Source organism: Mobula hypostoma, unplaced genomic scaffold (assembly GCF_963921235.1).
Source record: "Mobula hypostoma unplaced genomic scaffold, sMobHyp1.1 scaffold_36, whole genome shotgun sequence".
In the NCBI taxonomy this organism is placed as follows: Eukaryota; Metazoa; Chordata; class Chondrichthyes; order Myliobatiformes; family Myliobatidae; genus Mobula; species Mobula hypostoma.
In genome coordinates this window covers 3,120,735-3,138,824 of record NW_026948187.1, presented here as the reverse complement: position 1 = coordinate 3,138,824, position 18,090 = coordinate 3,120,735, and the positions used below count along the sequence as shown (strand labels likewise).

Below are 18,090 nucleotides of genomic sequence, written 5' to 3'. Positions count from 1 at the left end.
TGTGTCTGACCCTGGGATAGTATCATGGAATGGTGTGGAGGGAATTCTCTGTGTCTGACCCTGTGAGTGTGTGATCCGACAGTGTGGAGGGAGCTGCACGCTGTGTTTGATCCCAGGAGTGTGTGATGGGACGGGTTAAAGGGAGCTTCACTCTGTGTTTGATCCGTGGACTGTGTGATGGGACAGTGTGGATGGAGCTACATTCTCTGTCTGATCCGGGGAGTCTGTGATGGGACGGTGCGACGGGAGCTTCACACCATGACTGATCTGGAAGGTGTGTGATTTCGACTGCGTTGAAGGACCTTCACTCTGTTACTAATCCCGGGAGTGTGTGATGGGATGCTGTGGAGGGAGTTTCACTCTGTGTCTGACACAAGAATTTTGTAATGAGATGAATCTTACTTAGATCTTATCAATGTCTGATCCTGGGAATGTATCATGGGATGGTGTGGAGGGAAATTTTTATGCCTGACCCTGTGACTCTGTAATCCAACGGTGAGGAGGGAGCTTCACTGTGTCTTATCCGGGGAGTGTGTGAAGAACTGCATCGAGGGAGCCTCACTCTGTGTCTGGGCTTGGGTGTGTGTGTGTTGGGACAGTGTGGAGGGAGCTTCATTCTGTGTCTGACACAAGAATTTTGTAATGGGACGAATTGGAGATAGATTTTCTCAATGTCTGACTCTGGGAGGGTATCATGGGATGGTGTGGAGGAATTCTCTGTGTCTGACCCTGTAAATGTGAGGAGGGAGCTTCTGTCTGTGTCTATCCGGGTAGTGTGTAAAGGGCAGAATCGAGGGAGCTTCACTCTGTTTCTGACCTGGGAGTGTGTGATGGGTCGGTGCGGAGGGAGCTTCTCTCGGTGATTGACCCCAGGGTGTTTGATGGGATGGTGTGGTGGTAGCTGCTCTCAGTTTCTGACCCAGGGACTATTTGATGGGTCGGTGACCGACCCTACGACACAGACCACGACTGAAACCAGTTCGATTAGAACCGTCGGGAATTACACCTGGCGCACTGCCATTAACGGGAAGGGCGGGAGTTAAATGGGAGGGTGGGGAATCGGCCAGAAATGTTCCCATCCTTCGGGCGGGAAGGTTCACACATTCAGATGTTTACACGGACACTGTCAGTTCGGGTCTGGGTTCCAGAAGAGATCTCAGTTCCAGAAGAGATCTCAGTTTCTTCCACTGGTCTCACTGAACCGATTCCCCCTCAGTCTGAAACAGATGGAAGAATAAAGATGAACAAAACAGATTACACAACAGTGTCAGTAACAGTGGACTGGGGTTAATGTTTCAACAACACTCACAGACAAATATCACCAGAAAACCCGCGGATCCGCTAATATTTTATCACATTGAACATTAACAAAATCACTCACTCGATCCAATCCAGACTCGGGAGGGTCAGTATGAGGTCTCGGAGAGCGGGGACAGATCGGTCTGTGAGCGAGTTCCATCCCAGGTCCAGCTCTGTCAGTGATGGGTTTATACTGAGAGCGGAGATGAGATCCTCGGCACCAGAATCTGTGAGACCGACACCCCGCAGCCTGGAAATGAGAAAGAGAGTGAGGGTGAACGACACAGAGAGACAGGAGACGGTACAAATCCCCAGTGTTAATCAGTAACACAATTACTGGTCACATTAATGTTCAGTGTCAGACACCCAGTGACTGTAAACACAATCTCCCACAGTCTGGTACTTACCCCAGTTTCTGTATTTTACACTCCGGGTTCCTCAGAGCCGCGGACACCAGTTTCACTCCTGAATCTCTCAGTTTATTGTGCCCAATTCTAAACGCAAACAGACACATTGATGAACGAAGTGATTCAAACCGTGGGTCTGAGGGAATTTCTCTCAGTCGGATATTTCAGGAAACACTGAACCCTTCAGTAAATCACTGATCGGAGTTCCCATCACTGTCAATGTCCCTCACTGCCCAGCTCCAGGGTATTCACAGAATGACGGTAATGTAGTCTGTCGGTGTGACCTTGTGAACTCCACATATTCTGTCTCATTCCCCGATGGTTAGAAAAGTGTTCCTGACGTGAGAGGGTCGGAAGGGGCAAGGGTAAGAGAGATCCCACAGGACGAAGGGGGATGGGGAAGAGAGATTCCACAGGACGAAGGGGGATGGGGAAGAGAGATCCCACAGGAGGAAACCAATGGGAAAAGATAATCCTACAAGACGAGAGAATGCAGAAATAGATTGCAAGGGAGGGTGTGCCTGAACTGTGGAGAGGAAATGTGCCCATGGGTATCTGGTAGTAAGCAAAGTCACACAGGTGGACTGATGGTGATAGCCACGCACGGAGAAGGGCAGGGGAGAACAATCTCACAATGGTATTTCTTTTCTTCTCACTGGTACAGTCCCCTGACGGTCTCTTGTCCTTCACCGGGAAGTGTGTGTGAATCTCTGACCCACCTGCTGCTGACAGTGTCAGTATCACTGAGAAGGAATATTGTCAATGGACGTGTCACAGGCAGCGAGAAACACGGCCATTCTTGTGATTTACTACTATTAAAGCAACGGCTGTTGTTCACGGGTCATTTGTCGCAATTCTTCACAATCAGATTTACTACAGTCTTACCCAAATTCCTTCACATTGAAACAACACAATGGAATAGTTTCACCGTTCAGAGTGAGAGATTCGAGTTACCTCAAAGCTTGGCACTTGTGCAGCCCTGGTCCCAGCCGCTGGATTCCTTCACACTGAATGTGGCAGCCAGCCAGGTTGAGGTGTTTTATTGTATCACAGAGTCCTATGACATGAGACAGGACCGCGCAGTCAATCGGGGTCAGTGTCATTCCACTGAATGAAAGTGTTTCCACTGATTCCAGCGTGTCCTGAGCCAGCCCACGATTCTGTGACTCAAACAGGTAGTGCAATGTGTTCAGGAGGCTCCTTTTACCAGCTTCACACTCTGTGTTTCCAATCTGACGTTTAACCTGCTCCTTCACCCAGTCAATCACCCGGCAGGTTGTTTCATGAGGAAATGGACCCAGAAACTCCTCCAGACCCCGAGCTGTCATTGGGGAGGAGAGACCAGCAATAAAACGGAGAAATACCTCAAATCGCCCATCAGTCGTGTTGCAGGCTTCAGTGAGGAATTTCAGGATATCCCTGGGATATGGATCCAGGAATTGTGCAACTGCAGCTACAAACTCTTGGATGGTGAGGTGTGGGAATGTGTACACCACGCTCCGGGCAGAATCCCCTCGTTCCAAAAGTTCCATCAGTAATCCGGACAGGAACTGGGAAGGATGCAGATTGTAGTTGATCATATCTACATCTGTAAACAGAATCTTCTTCTCGGACACTCCTCTGAAGGCCATCTGACGAACCCTGAGTAACATGTCACAGGGGTTTTCAATCTCACGGCCGTGGTTTTCAGGATGTTGTAAATATAGTAGGAGTACAGTTGGGTGATGGTTTTGGGAACTCGCTGCGGGTCCCTGACACATTGTGTGAAGAAGGGGCCCAGTACCTGAGTAAGGATCCAGCAGTAGGAGGGGTTGTAGCTCATGGTGTACAGGATCTCGTTCTTCTTCACGTGTTTGAAAACAGCTGCTGCCACCGTCTCATCTTCAAAATGTTTGATGAAATATTCCTTCCGTTCCTCACCAACAAATCCCAGGATTTCAGCCCAGACACTGATGTCTGCCTTTTCCAATAAATGTAATGCTGTGGGACGGGTTGTCACCAGCACTGAACACCCTGGGAGCAGCTTGTGCTGGATTAAACTGTACACAATGTCGGACACCCTGCATTTGAATTCAGGATTTGGGCAGACATTCTGTGATTCTGTGTCTCTCTGACTGTCAGCAAAATTGATCCTGTCCTTGAATTCATCCAAACCATCGAATATAAATAGCAATCCCTCTGGGTTCTTCCAGACCTCTATCAGGATATTCCCAAAGTAAGGATACTGATCCAGGATCAGTTCCCTTAGGTTTATTCTGCAGTTTATGGAGTTTAAATCCCGGAATTTGAAACTAAAGACAAACTGGAATAGTTGGTTTATTTTCCCCGTGGCCCAGTCATATACAATCTTTTGTACCAGTGTTGTTTTCCCGATCCCCGGGACTCCGGCCACTGCTGCAGAAATCCCGGATTTGTTTCCAAAGAAAGAGCTTTTCAATTTTTGAACAAAGCTCCTCTTGAATAACGGATCAATCCAGATTTTTTCCAGCTTTCCGCGAAGATGATTTTCTCTCCACTCCTCGTGGTCTCTGCCTCTTGCCAGCAGCTCATGTTCCACCAGTGTCCGATCTCAAACAGTAGAAATGACCGTGAGCTCAGCGTATTGATCAACCAGCTGGAAAACCTTCACCTTCTCCCGCATCAGGATCGTGTTCACTCTCAGTTTCTCTGTTTGCCCGGGCAGAATTTCCATGTGCTTCCATCGAACATCTTGGGACAGACAGAAAAAGATCGTCAATGTCTGATCTGATGAAGAGCACTGAACATAGCTGCCTTAACAAGAAAAATGTTCAAGACATTGTCTGGGTGAAATAGGGAGCTCAGAGATAAGAGTGTCTGGAAATGAACGATGGCCCAGAAACATTTCTGATCTGATCCAGATATGTAGTTAAAGGCTCCTCTCTTCCCTCTGTTCATAATTTTCAGATGGTCCAGCGAGCACCAAGTGCACAAGTGATTCTGGAGAGGAGAGTGTTGTGTGGAGCGGTGGTTTCACTGCTTTCACCGCTCAGCTTCCGCTCAACTGTGCAACACCGCAGGGGGGTAACAGTGAGGGAAGGAACAATTTACTTGTTCAACTCTTTTTACTTTTCTCACAATGGGCCTGATGCTCTTGACACGCCTTTAGGTTTGAGCTGTCAATACTGACCCACAGAAAAGGAATATAATCTTGGTTTCCATTTCCAGTCTGAGCCAGTCACGGTGTAACATCCTTGAACCGAGGAGCTGGTACGTGAACTCGGGCAATTCCCCCATGTCCGCAGAGGAATAACATCAAATCTCGGCCCCACTTTAGTTCTGAGCAGTGTTACTTCCCTTGCTGGAGTTGGATGTTCCAATCGGAACGGTTTGGATTCAGTTTTGTCAAATCTCGGGATATTCAACGTTAGTGAAAGGGGAGCGCTGAGGCTTCCTCTCTGACCAACTGTAATGTCTGCTATAAAACTCATAGAGGCCTCTGGGTGCACAGCCCGAGACCTAGAAGGTGCCGGGCTTTGTAGCAGATACAAATGGTTTCCTGTCCTGCAGCCATAGCAACAAAAAACCTGCCTCCTAGATTCTGACCGTCTCTAAACAAGCCTCAAGAGACAGGTATTCAGACTCTCAGAGTGAAATAAAGATTTGAGATTTTCATTCCATCGCTTACCTTTCAGATGCGTGGGCACTTCAGATAAACCCCAGTCAGTGTCAATGTAGGCGAACTGGCCGTCACCTGTTCAAACAGATTAACCTGCATGAAGTCTGTTCTGTGTAATACTGTAAATTCATCAGCATTTACATCTGTAACACACAGTGTATTGTTCACCATACCACGTTCCCATATTTCATTCAATATCCTGCTCAGCTTCGGTAAATGGTGATGTAGTTTCACAAAGGATTCCCACATCACCCTCCGGGCCCCGGAGCCCTTCTCCATCACCAGATCCAGGAGGAGTTTGGAAGCGCCCGCTCGGTTTCCCTTCTCCACGAGCTCAGTCACACCCTGTAATGAACAACGGGGAACATATTGAGGAGCGGAGGGATGGGTACAAATCTACCCTGAACATGGACTGACCCAGAACATTCTGCTCGCCGCATATCACTAACTGCCATTGAAGTGTTCACAGCGGGGGGAAATTTTTAAAGAAGCGAGCGGGGTCAGTCTGGACTTCCCGCACGCCACAGATTGCGGGGTAATTATCAAATTGGTAAGGTTTAAGCGGAGCAGACATAGTGTGAGTGAGCCAGAGATAGAGTGGGGAGTTGAGTCTTTGTGCCAGAGAGGGTTCAGTGAGGAGATGCGAGACTGTAGGTAGATTTTTGGCAATATTTTACCGCTTTTTCACGGTTAGAACAGCGGGAATGCCAGGCAGGATCATGGAACGCTCTTCCTATGGGGTGTGGCAAGGATAGGGAGACCTCCATTGTCTCTGACAACTGCACCTTCAGGAAGTGCACCCAGTTGCAGCTTCTTACAGACTGTGTTAAGGAATTGGAGCTGGAGCTGGATGAACCCAGGGTAATTCAGGAGGCTGAGAGGTTGACTGACAGGGTCTACAGGGAGGGAGCTATACACAAGGCGCAGGACACAGGTAACTGGGTGCCGTCAGGAGTGGTAAAGGGGATAGGAAGCCACTGCAGGTAACTCCTCTGTAACAGGTATATGGCTTTCTTTTCGGGGTACGGCCTAGCAAAGGAAAGCCACTGCGATTATGCCTTTGACACTGAGTTTGGTCTTGTGAATCAAAAGGGGTGAGAAGAGTGAGCTGCACTGACAGGGGGGATTTAATGATTAAGAGAACACACTGGAGATCCTGTTGATGAGAACAAGATTTCTGGATGGTGTGTTGTCACAGCCAGCGATATCTCGCATCGAGTCTGAAACTTCCTTAACGGCACGGCGAGCAGCCGGCGGTCGTGCTCCACGTGGTCCATGACAAGAGTAGGAAGTGTGATGAGGTCCTGCAAAGTGAGTACATGGAGTTAGATGCTAAGCTGAAGTGCAGGACTTCCAGGGTTGTGTTATCAGTATTGCTCCCCGTACCACGTGCTAGTGAGGCCTGAAATAGGACGATAATACAGTCTACGTGTGGCTGATGAAATGGTGCATGACCGGGGGCTTGAGATGTTTAAATGATTGGGCTCTCTTCCAAGTAGTGTGGGACCCAGACAGACATAATCGTTTTGCACCCGAGCTGGAGGGGGACTGATACCCTTGCGGGAAGAGTTGTTAGCGCTCCATTGGGAGACGATAAACTTGAGTTGCGGGGTGGGGGGGGGGAGGGGTAAGGTGAAGAACCATAGTGGATAATGGAATGGTTGTGTGGGAAAGATGTTGTTATGCCGACGTACAAGGTCAGCAAACTACAGGATGAATTAGGTGGAACTAATGTTCCGCGTTGTGTATTATTTCAATGCAAGGAGTATTGTGGGAAAGGCAGATGAGTTTAGAGCATGGATCAGCACATGGAGTTACAGCAGTGTAGCCATTGATGTAATCTTGGTTGCAGGAGGTTCAGGACCAGCAACTCAGCATTCCAGGGTTCCGTTGTGTTAGACACGATTCGACAGAGCGGGAGGGATTTCAAATGGAGAGTGGCATAACTCGTCAGGAAAAGATGCTCCTGCCTTGCTCAGACAGGGCAAATTGGATAGCTGCTCCACTGAGACTACATGGGTGAAACTACAGACTAAGAAAGGGATGACCACGTTAGTGGGATGATATTACAGAGCAGCCAAGAGTCAATGGGATTTAGATGAACAAATATGTAGAGATATCACAGAAACAAGAAACAAAAGGTTCCGATGGTAGATAATTTTAACTTTCCATTCAGTGACTGGGACACCCATATTTTAAAGGACTGGATGGGATAGTGTATGACAAACGTTTTCAAGTTTCTGGGATCAATATATTGAGATCACAACGATAGACAGTGCATACAGGAATTCTATTAGGGAACAGGACATGGCAGGTGACAGAGGTGTGTGCAGAGGAACATTTTGGATCTGGTGATCATAATGCCATTACTTTAAAGATCATTATGGAAAAGGATAGGTCTGGTCCTCCGGTTAAGATTCTAAATTGCAGAAAGGCCAATTTTTATGGTATCAGAAAGAATCAGACGAAAGTGGATTGGGACATGTTGTTTTCTGGTACAATTGTGCTTGGTAAGTGTGAGGCCTCCAAAACTGAGATCTTGGTGTCCTTGTTCATCAGTCACTGAAAGTAAGCATGCAGGTACAGCAGGCAGTGAAGAAAGCTAATGGCATATTGGCTTTCATAACAAGGGGAGTTGAGTATAGGAGCAAAGAGGTCCTTCGGCAGTTGTACGGGGCCCTGGTGAGACCACACCTGGAGTATTGTGCACAGTTTTGGTCTCCAAATTTGAGAAAGGACATTCTTGCTATTGAGTGAGTGCAGCGGAGATTCACGAGGTTAATTCCCAGGATGGCGGGACTGTCATATGTTGAAAGATTGGAGGGACTGGGCTTGTATACACTGGAATTCAGCAGGATAAGAGGGGATGAGACTGGATCTGATTGAAACATATAAGATTATTAAGGGATTGGACACGCTAGAGGCAGGAAACATGTTCCCGATGTTGCAGGAATCCAGAACCAGAGGCCACAGTTTAAGAATAAGGGGTAAGCCATTTAGAACCGAGTTGAGGAACAACTTTTTCACCCAGAGTTGTGGATCTGTGGAATGCTCTGCCTCAGAAGGCAGTGGAGGCCAATTCTCTGGATGCTTTCAAGAAAGAGTTAGATAAAACTCTTAATGATAGCGGATTCAAGGGATATGGAGTGAAGGCAGGAACGGGGTACTGATTGTGGATGATCAGCCATGATCACAGTGAATGGCGGTGCTGGCTCGAAAGGCCGAATGGCCTACTCCTGCACCTATTGTCTATTGTTGGGATATTGATCAAAAAAGGGTCAGCAGTTCAAATGAGAGGCGATAGCCAGTGTTGCCTGGTCAGGTGAAAATGGAGTTGAAGGTAGACTCGAGAAATGAGCTGAGAAATAAGCCACTATGTATTTGATCTGTGGGATACCTGGGGGTCATCAAGAGAATACAAACTGCCGAATGGTCATTAAGATCGAGCATTGGGAACACGATGTGATGGTAGACAGTGTGGTGTAAAGTAGCTCTCTGTCCACTTGCAATGTCCGTCAAGTGTCACATCACTAAAGCCGTCAACTATCAATCATTGTCTGTATCCTAACGGGTCTACAAATGTCAACACGAGGAATTCTGCAGATGCTGGAAATTCAAGCAACACACATCAAAGTTGCTGGTGAACGCAGCAGGCCAAGCAGCATCTCTAGGAAGAGGTACAGTCGACGTTTCAGGCCGAGACCCTTCGTCAGGACTAACTGAAGGAAGAGTGAGTAAGGGATTTGAAAGCTGGAGGGGGAGGGGGAGATGCAAAATGATAGGAGAAGACAGGAGGGGGAGGGATGGAGCCGAGAGCTGGACAGGTGATTGGCAAAGGGGATATGAGAGGATCATGGGACAGGAGGTCCGGGAAGAAAGACGGGGGGGGGGTGACCCAGAGGATGGGCAAGAGGTATATTCAGAGGGACAGAGGGAGAAAAAGGAGAGTGAGAGAAAGAATGTGTGCATAAAAAAGAGTAACAGATGGGGTACGAGGGGGAGGTGGGGCCTAGCGGAAGTTAGAGAAGTCAATGTTCATGCCTTCAGGTTGGAGGCTACCCAGATGGAATATAAGGTGTTGTTCCTCCAACCTGAGTGTGGCTTCATCTTTACAGTAGAGGAGGCCGTGGATAGACATGTCAGAATGGGAATGGGATGTGGAATTAAAATGTGTGGCCACTGGGAGATCCTGCTTTCTCTGGCGGACAGAGCGTAGATGTTCAGCAAAGCGGTCTCCCAGTCTGCGTCGGGTCTCACCAATATATAAAAGGCCACATCAGGAGCACCGGACGCAGTATATCACCCCAGTCGACTCACAGGTGAAGTGATGCCTCACCTGGAAGGACTGGTTGGGGCCCTGAATGGTGAATAGTAAAGATGAAACATTCTTTTCAACATTTTAAACAAGATTAGTGTATTATTTTTGTTTTGTACAATTTTAGTGTGAAAAAAAAAGGAAAGGAGCATCATGTAAAAATTTGGGCACCCCAAGAGATTTGAGCTCCAGAACTGGATGGGGACTGATACCTTTATGGGAAGGGTTGTTAGCGCTGCATGGGGTTGGGGAGGGGGGCGGTAATGGGAAAGGTTAAACTAGAGTTGCAAGGGGATGAAGAACCAGAGCGGATAGTGGAGTGGTTGTTTTGGAAATATGTAGTTAAGCCGACAAAGCCAAGACACTAAAGGATGACCAGGGTGAATTATAACGCAAACAACAGGAATTCTGCAGATGCTGGAAATTCAAGCAACACACATCAAAGTTGCTGGTGAACGCAGCAGGCCAGGCAGCATCTCTAGGAAGAGGTACAGTCGACGTTTCAGGCCGAGACCCTTCGTCAGGACTAACTGAAGGAAGAGTGAGTAAGGGATTTGAAAGCTGGAGGGGGAGGGGGAGATGCAAAATGATAGGAAAAGACAGGAGGGGGAGGGATGGAGCCAAGAGTTGGACAGGTGATTGGCAAAAGGGATATGAGAGGATCATGGGACAGGAGGCCCAGGCAGAAAGAAAAGGGGGAGGGGGAAAACCCAGAGGATGGGCAAGGGGTATAGTCAGAGGGACAAAGGGAGAAAAAGGAGAGAAAGAGAAAGCACGTCTTCCTAGAGATGCTGCCTGGCCTGCTGCGTTCACCAGCAACTTTGATGTGTGTTGCTTGGATCTAAAAATGAATGTGTTCAGAAAATTGTAGACAGGCTTGTATTGCTGAATAAAGTTTCATGGTTTCTGCAAACGAAAACTCTATTCTTGTTGTTGACCACAAGCATCTCAGGATTTTCATAGCCCAGAGTTGCCGTTGCACCGGCTCTGTCAGTCTGTAATAGATTCAGTAGAATCTACACTCAGTCTATGTTCCTCCCACTTACCTGATACTCTCGCCCAGTGAAGTGATCTTCACCCATTAACATGAAGCCGACTCCCTCCACAGCCTCCTCAATCGCCTGCTCCAGTCTCTCCATGTAGAATCTCGTCAACCGGAACAGGTGGTGATCCTCACAATGTGACAGGAAGGCGGAGAATGCGGAGTTCAGATCTGTAGTCAGTCACAGAACATAAGATAGTAGAGTGTACCATGCGTATGTGTACACAATGCCAATTTAAACCAATCCCATCTTCAGGAACATGGACAATATGCTTCCGTTCCTGGCCTACTCATGAGTTCAAACGCCTCTCAGATGCTGCTGGGTATCTGTTTCCAGTCCCTCTCCAGGCGGCACATTCCAAACACCGATCACTCTCTGTGGAAAATATGCGTCCTATATCCCCTTTAAACTTTACCCTCGAACCTTAAACCTATTCCCTCTGGTATTTGTGATGAAACCCGTCTGCACCCTCTCCAGACCGCTCACATCATTCTCATGATGTGGTTACCAGATTTGTGCACAATACTGAAATTGTCTCTTAACCAACGTTCATCCAGTTACAGCCCAACTTTTACAAATACCTCAACTCATCGCTACCAATTGTGTTGCCACTTTCAGGGAGCTATGCACTTCCATCACAAGACCCGTCCGTACATCATCCTTATTCACTGTGCACATCGCCCGCGAACTTGACCTCTTAAAGTGCAACTTCTCCCATTTGCCCGAATTAACTGTACCTGGAGACTCTCTGTTCGTATTTCTGATTGGATGCTGAACGATTTCACAACAGTCCCAAATTTACTCAACTCTGCCAATTCTGTAAATCGACGAATCAGTCCACCCATGTGGTTTTACAAAGTACATCATTTTGAGGAATACATACTTTATTATTAATTTATTTACATCACACACGACGCATGGCAAGACAGTGATCTTTGAGGACACTACCGGTCACAGACCTTCAGCCAGAATAACGCTCCTGCAGTCCTGAGTCTATTTTATGAGCCCAAGACAACTTTGAAATCAATGTACAAATTCTCTGATTAAGATACCTCAAGCTGAAACATCGATAGTTAATTTCTCTCTATAGATGCTACTTGACCTGCTGAGCTCCTCCAGCATTTTGTGCCGTGCCTTCTCTACTTAACATTTTGTTTTACTTTACTCCTATTCGCCAAGGATATTTTATTTCTTCAGTAGCCACCACACCACCCCCCTCCCACCCCGCCAGATACCCTGTTTAAAATTTCTCCTATTCACTGTCTCCCGCACCCAGCCAATTCTCCCAAAATATAACGTTCTTTAACTCGGCCACAGAAAATAGACACCAGAAACTCCCCTCACCTCCACTGAGCAACAACCCGAAAATCCGGGGGGAATTCACCATTGTCCGTCCAAAAAAGAAAACAACATTTTTTCTCTCACTGGCTGTTGGAGGCATTTCCCACATCAAGATGTACCAAATGCTGACAGAAATTCTGTCTGTTCCCTGGACTGTTACATTGCCCGGTGCTGTATTCCTGTCTGAATTTCGCCCATACCCACCTTAACTATATAACCATATAACATATACAGCACGGAAACAGGCCATCTCGGCCATTCTAGTCCGTGCAGAACTCTTACTCTCACCTAGTCCCACCGACCTGCACTCAGCCCATAACCCTCCATTCCTTTCCTGTCCATAAATCTATCCAGATTAACTTTAAACAACAACATCGAACCTGTCTCAACCACTTCTGCTGGAAGCTCATTCCACACAGCCACCACTCTCTGAGTAAAGAAGTTCCCCCTCATGTTACCCCTAAACGTTTGTCCCTGAACTCTGAACTCAGGAGCTCCTTCTCCTTTCACTCAGGTGAGGATTTGCCTGATGAGCGGAGTGATTCGACCATTCCCGTTGTTAGGTCCCTGCGCTGGATCTGGTGAATTGCTCCAGTGCTCAAGGTCGCTTTACCAAGAGGATCAATGACCCCGTTTGATGTACTTTCTCTCTGCGCCTGTAGCGCCCAGGTTTATTCCTCTGAACTATCTACACGTGCATCATAAGGACAGAGTCTTAATGGGAAAGAGCCAGGCGAGCATACCTGTGTCCATTCTGACTCTGACTGACATTGGTTGATTGTCGTTTCCTTGTCTGCAAGAATGCACCACCTGCTGGCGATGATCTGAATTACACAAATAAAGCAGAGTGAGTCAGTTGTTGTCCCCTTTAATTTTAAAACCCTCCTGTAAGGTTGCTGCTCAGTTTCCTACATTCCAAGGAGTAAAGACATTCCAGGGAGTAAAGACATCCTCTCCCCAGACTGTGGCCATCCTGTCCTCAGAATAGAGGCCTTCTGGCCTTTACAACATGCTCGCAAATCTTCTCTGCACTCTTTCCACTTTAACCAAGTCTTTTCAAACATATAGCGTCTGGAACTATACTTTGTACTGCTAACACTGTCTCACCAACGACTTATACAACGGCCCCATAGCGGCTAACACAACTCTTTACGGTTCGAACGACCCGGCTTCCATTTCCGCCGCTGTCTGTAAGAGTTTGCAGGTTCTCACTGTGATCGCATGGGTTTTCCCCGAGTGATCCGGTTTCCCCCACAGTCTCAAGACGTACCGCTGGGCAGGTTAATTGGTCATTGTAAATTGTCCTGTGATAAGACTAGGATTAAATCTTGGGATTTAATGGGTAGCGCGGCTCGCTGTATCTCAATATTGAATAAATAAAATGATGTCCCAGCTCCTGCACTCAGTACCCAGACTGTTGAAGGACGACGTGATAAACACGTCTTCACCACCCCGTGTCGCCGCATTGAGCGAACTGTGCACTTATTCTCCTCGCTCCCTCTGTTCTCCGACAATCTCAGACCATGAGCTGCTTGTTGCTTGTTGCCGCGAAGGTGAGGAACAGACTCAGTGGATTAAACCTGGTAGAGATGAAGCCAAAAGAACTGTGGGTAGAAGTAAAGAGCATTATACAAGAGGTGGAGACAAAAAATACCACACCCTTGCTTTGAAGCAGGCGGCCATTGTTCTTAATGTTTAGTTAACCTGTCAATCATGCAAACAGGTAACAGTAGCAACACACAAGTCACCGGGGCCAGAAGTGACTTAAAAATAAAAACAAATATCTCCTTGATCGCTGTTCCAATGCACAGACAACTGGTTGTTTGAAAATTAAAAAATTCCGAAATAAATATCAGAAGCTGAATTATTCCCACCTTAATTCCCCGAGAGTGTGAGTTTCTGAGAGTGTGGATACGGTGTATCGTTTGTTACAAATAGCCCCGCCCACCGCCCCACACGGATCTCTCGTAACCATGGCAACTGACAATGCTGGAGGAACTCAGCAGGTCAGGCAGCATCTCTGGATGGGTGTAAATAGTCAACGTTGCGGACCGAGTCCCTTCATCAGTACTGGACTGGAAAGGGGAAGGGGGCAGATGATTGACTGATTTGGAAGGTGCGGCTTGTTATTCTGTGAGACTCGATGTTCAGGGTCTGCGTGCAAGCAGCTGCCTGTCCTGTCCATGCACATTCGTCAGGACAGGGAGCGGCCTTTCTGCTGAAATCAGATCGAACCCGTTCGACAAAACACTGTCATTCAAGCGTGAAGGAAGTTTAATATTGTGTTGAACCCTTTCTGCTACAGGGAAGAGCGACAGAACCAGTGACGCGATGTAAGGACATTACCCGGGGTACCGAGCCCGCAAAGTTACCAGTTACTTCGCTCCCCTGTTTGCTGCGAGCTTCCAGTATTTTGTTTTTATCTCAGACTCCTGTCATCTGTAGATGCGCTAAAAATAATTTTCAAGCTTCCTTCAAATAAACCAAACCAACGCATTCCGAAAAGCGACCTTTCGTAATATAACCGGGATTTGCCGGGATTCGCCCTGTCATTCTGAGTAGTTGCGTTTTAATGAGGGACAGAGAGATCGGTGACAGATCACTGCCCCGTGGGATTTCACATGTTGCTACCGGTGTGAAAGATGCCTTCAGCTCTCACTCAGTAGAAACCGCCCTGGAGAATATTTCTGGTTGATGGTAATGACGTCGTTTCTCTTAATCCATTTGCACAATGATTGACCCGTTAACATGAACATGTCAAAACTGCCTTCTCCCACTAAATACACACCCGATCCCGACCAAAGCCGAGCCTCGCTGTAAACGCTGAATACTTGTACAGAATCATACACAACACTTACCTCTGATGCTGTAACCGGACGGCGTTGACTGTGGTCCCGAGAAATCACGGTCTGACTACCCGAGTGACCGACAACGTTCCTGCACCGGTGCGCTCACCCTGTACGGAGAGTTGAGTCTGAGCTGCTGTTCCCGAGGTCACTCGGCTGTGATGTGTCCGTCACTCATTGCAGATGGACGGGGCCGGGTGAGCCGGGGTAGAGCGGGACTGCCGTAGTGCGGGACACATTAACTCTCACCGGCCCGGGACGGGTCTGACAGCGGGAGGAGGCGGGAGTGGGATCAATGCAGCAACCCTAAAGAGGAAAACAAACAGGCTGCGTTAACCTTTCTGTCCGGATTTCCGTGTAAATCTCTCCTTTTTCTTTCATCGCAACCAGCGGGGCGGAGTTTCTCTATTTAACACAGCGAGTCCCAGGCTGCCGATTTGATCCAGCCCGGGTTCTGGGAGCGTCTGAGTTCTGTCCTCTGTGCAAACGGGGCTGCCCGGCGTAGGTATAGTTAAGGGGGACAGCCACAGGGGTGCTCTCTAGCCTCTGACTGCTGCCGCTCCCTCTCCTGACTGTTACCGTCTTATCTGCCTCCCGAGACCCCGGTGTGACTACCTGCCTCTAGCTCCTCTCTGTCACCTCCTCACTCTCCCTGACCAGACGAAGGTCATCGGGCTGCATCTCCAGCTCCCTAACGCGGTCCCTCTGGAGTTGCAGTTCTACTCATCTGGTACAGAAGTGGCTGTCCGGGAGGCTGGGAGTCTCCAGGACCTCCCACATTTGACACCGAGCTCAGAACGCCGGGCTCACACACATAATTTCTGTCAGCATTGTACACAAGTAACGTACCTCGCCTTGACCCCTGACCTCCCAAGCCCTGCTGAGCCAAAGCCTCCTACTCTGTCTCGCTCCACTCTTTCGCCCGCTGTATAAAGCTGTCTTCTTTTTAAACTCTTCTCGCTGTTCTCACTGGATGACCTCCATGCGCTTTTGCAGTCGTGCCCCGATCAAACCGCTGAAGAAATAACTAGCAAACCCCACTCTGTTGCGTCTGAAACAGCGGAACCCCCGAGTACTGAGCTGCCAGTCCCGCCTCTCTGCAACCAAGTCTAACAGCTACAATGGGTCACCTGCCTTTCCTTCAATACTTCCTGCTTTGTAATTTACCAAACTCAGAACATCAGTCACAGCATGATTAACCTTTTGATTCATGACTTTGTCTGCGGTCTTAACAACATCTATTTCAGAAACTTGGATAAGTACATGGATGGGAGGGGAAGCAGGGCGTGTAAATGGGACTCGGCAGATTGAAAGCTCGACACAGAGACCAGGAATCGAGCAGAGTAAAACTCCTGGTGTGGGATAGGGAGACAGGGAATCGTCTGCCGTAAAACACCTGACGTGAAATAGGGAGACTGGGAATGGGAACCGTGTGCTGTGGATTTGTTCGGAGCTGTTCACAAGTTATTCCTATTAGTACTGCTGAGTGTGAGAGAGGATTCAGTCACATGAACTTGATAATAACAACAACACGCTCAAGGACTCTCATAGATCATGTATCAGCACTTATGTTTATTAAACTACACAGACCTCCTCTAGTTCAGTGGAATCCTGAGCCGTATGTCACAACATGGCTGCAGTACCACAGATCAGCAGATGACACCAGGACAAGAGTTGCTTCAGACCCCCGAACACATATTACGCCTGACCCTTTGTGGAAATTATTGCGAACCTTCTCATTGGTGGCATTTGGTAAGTAGGTAATTACTTTTAAATTGGTAAAATACATGATTACCGTCCTTTTCTTTACTCGCTTGATAATTATATTTTATGATAATTAGTGAGTGCAAGTGTGTAATACTTTGTCATATTATTAAATTAATTATTTTATGTTTTATTGTACCAGTTATACACTGAAATGTACTGATGGGCTAAAATCCTGTTAATCTTTTAACTATCACTATATTTCTGTGGAGCTCTGGAATTGATACATTTCTTTCATCTTGGTTTACCATTATACCAGTGCCAAAGAAGAAGAATGTGGGCTGCCTTAAGGACTATTGCCCAGTCGCACTTACATCGACAGTGAGGAAATGCTTTGGGAGGTTGGTTATGACTGAAATGAACTCCCGCCTCAGCAAGGACCTGGACCCACTGCAATTTGCCTGTCGTCACAATAGGTCAACGGCAGACGCAATCTCCATGGCTCTTCACACGGCTTTAGACCATCTGGACAACACAAGCACCTATGTCAGGCCGCTGTTCATCGACTACAGCTCCGCATTTAATACCATCATTCCCACTATCCTAATTGAGAAGTTGTAGAACCTGGGCCTCTGTAATTGATTTCTCATCTTCCTAACCAGAAGAACACAGTCTGTGCGGATTGGTAATAACATATCCTCTTCGCTGACGATCAACACTGGCGCACCTCAGGGGTGTGTGCTTAGCTCACTGCTCTACTCTCTGTATACACATGACTGTGTGGCTAGGCACAGCTCAAACACCATTTACAAATTTACCGACAATACAACCATTGTTGGTCGAATCTCAGGTGGTGACGAGGGGGCGTACAGGAGTGAGATATGCCAGCTAGTGGAATGGTGCCACAGCAACAACCTGGCACTCAATGTCAGTAAGACGAAAGAGCTGATTGTGGACTTCAGGAAGAGTAAGACGAGGGAACACGTAGCGATCATCATAGAGTGATCATAAGTAGAGAGAGTGAGTAGCTTTAAATTCCTGGGCATCAAGATCCCTGAGGATCTAACCTGGTCCCAGCATACTGAAGTTGCTGGTGAATGCAGCAGGCCAGGCAGCATCTCTAGGAAGAGGTACAGTCGACGTTTCAGGCTGAGACCCTTCGTCAGGACTCGGCCTGAAATGTCGACTGTACCTCTTCCTAGAGATGCTGCCTGGCCTGCTGCGTTCACCAGCAACTTTGATGTGTGCTGCTTGAATTTCCAGCATCTGCAGAATTCCTGTTGGTTGTCCCAGCATATTGACGTAGTCATAAAGAAGGTAAGACAACAGCTATACTTTATTAGGAGTTTGAAGCGATTTGGCATGACAACAAACAAGCTCAAAATCTTCTATAGTTGCACCGTGGGGAGCATTCTGACAGGCTGCATCACTGTCTGGTACGGAGGGGCTACTGCACAGGACCGTGAGAAGCTGCAGAACGTTGTAAATCTAGTCAGCT

The 18,090-nt window shown here is 47.7% G+C and overlaps 1 pseudogene; it reads right to left on the bottom strand.

Moving 5' to 3' along the window:
* Nucleotides 1–701: 701 nt before the first annotated feature.
* LOC134341651 (NACHT, LRR and PYD domains-containing protein 3-like) lies at nucleotides 702–17,680 on the bottom strand (annotated as a pseudogene).
* Nucleotides 17,681–18,090: the final 410 nt, after the last annotated feature.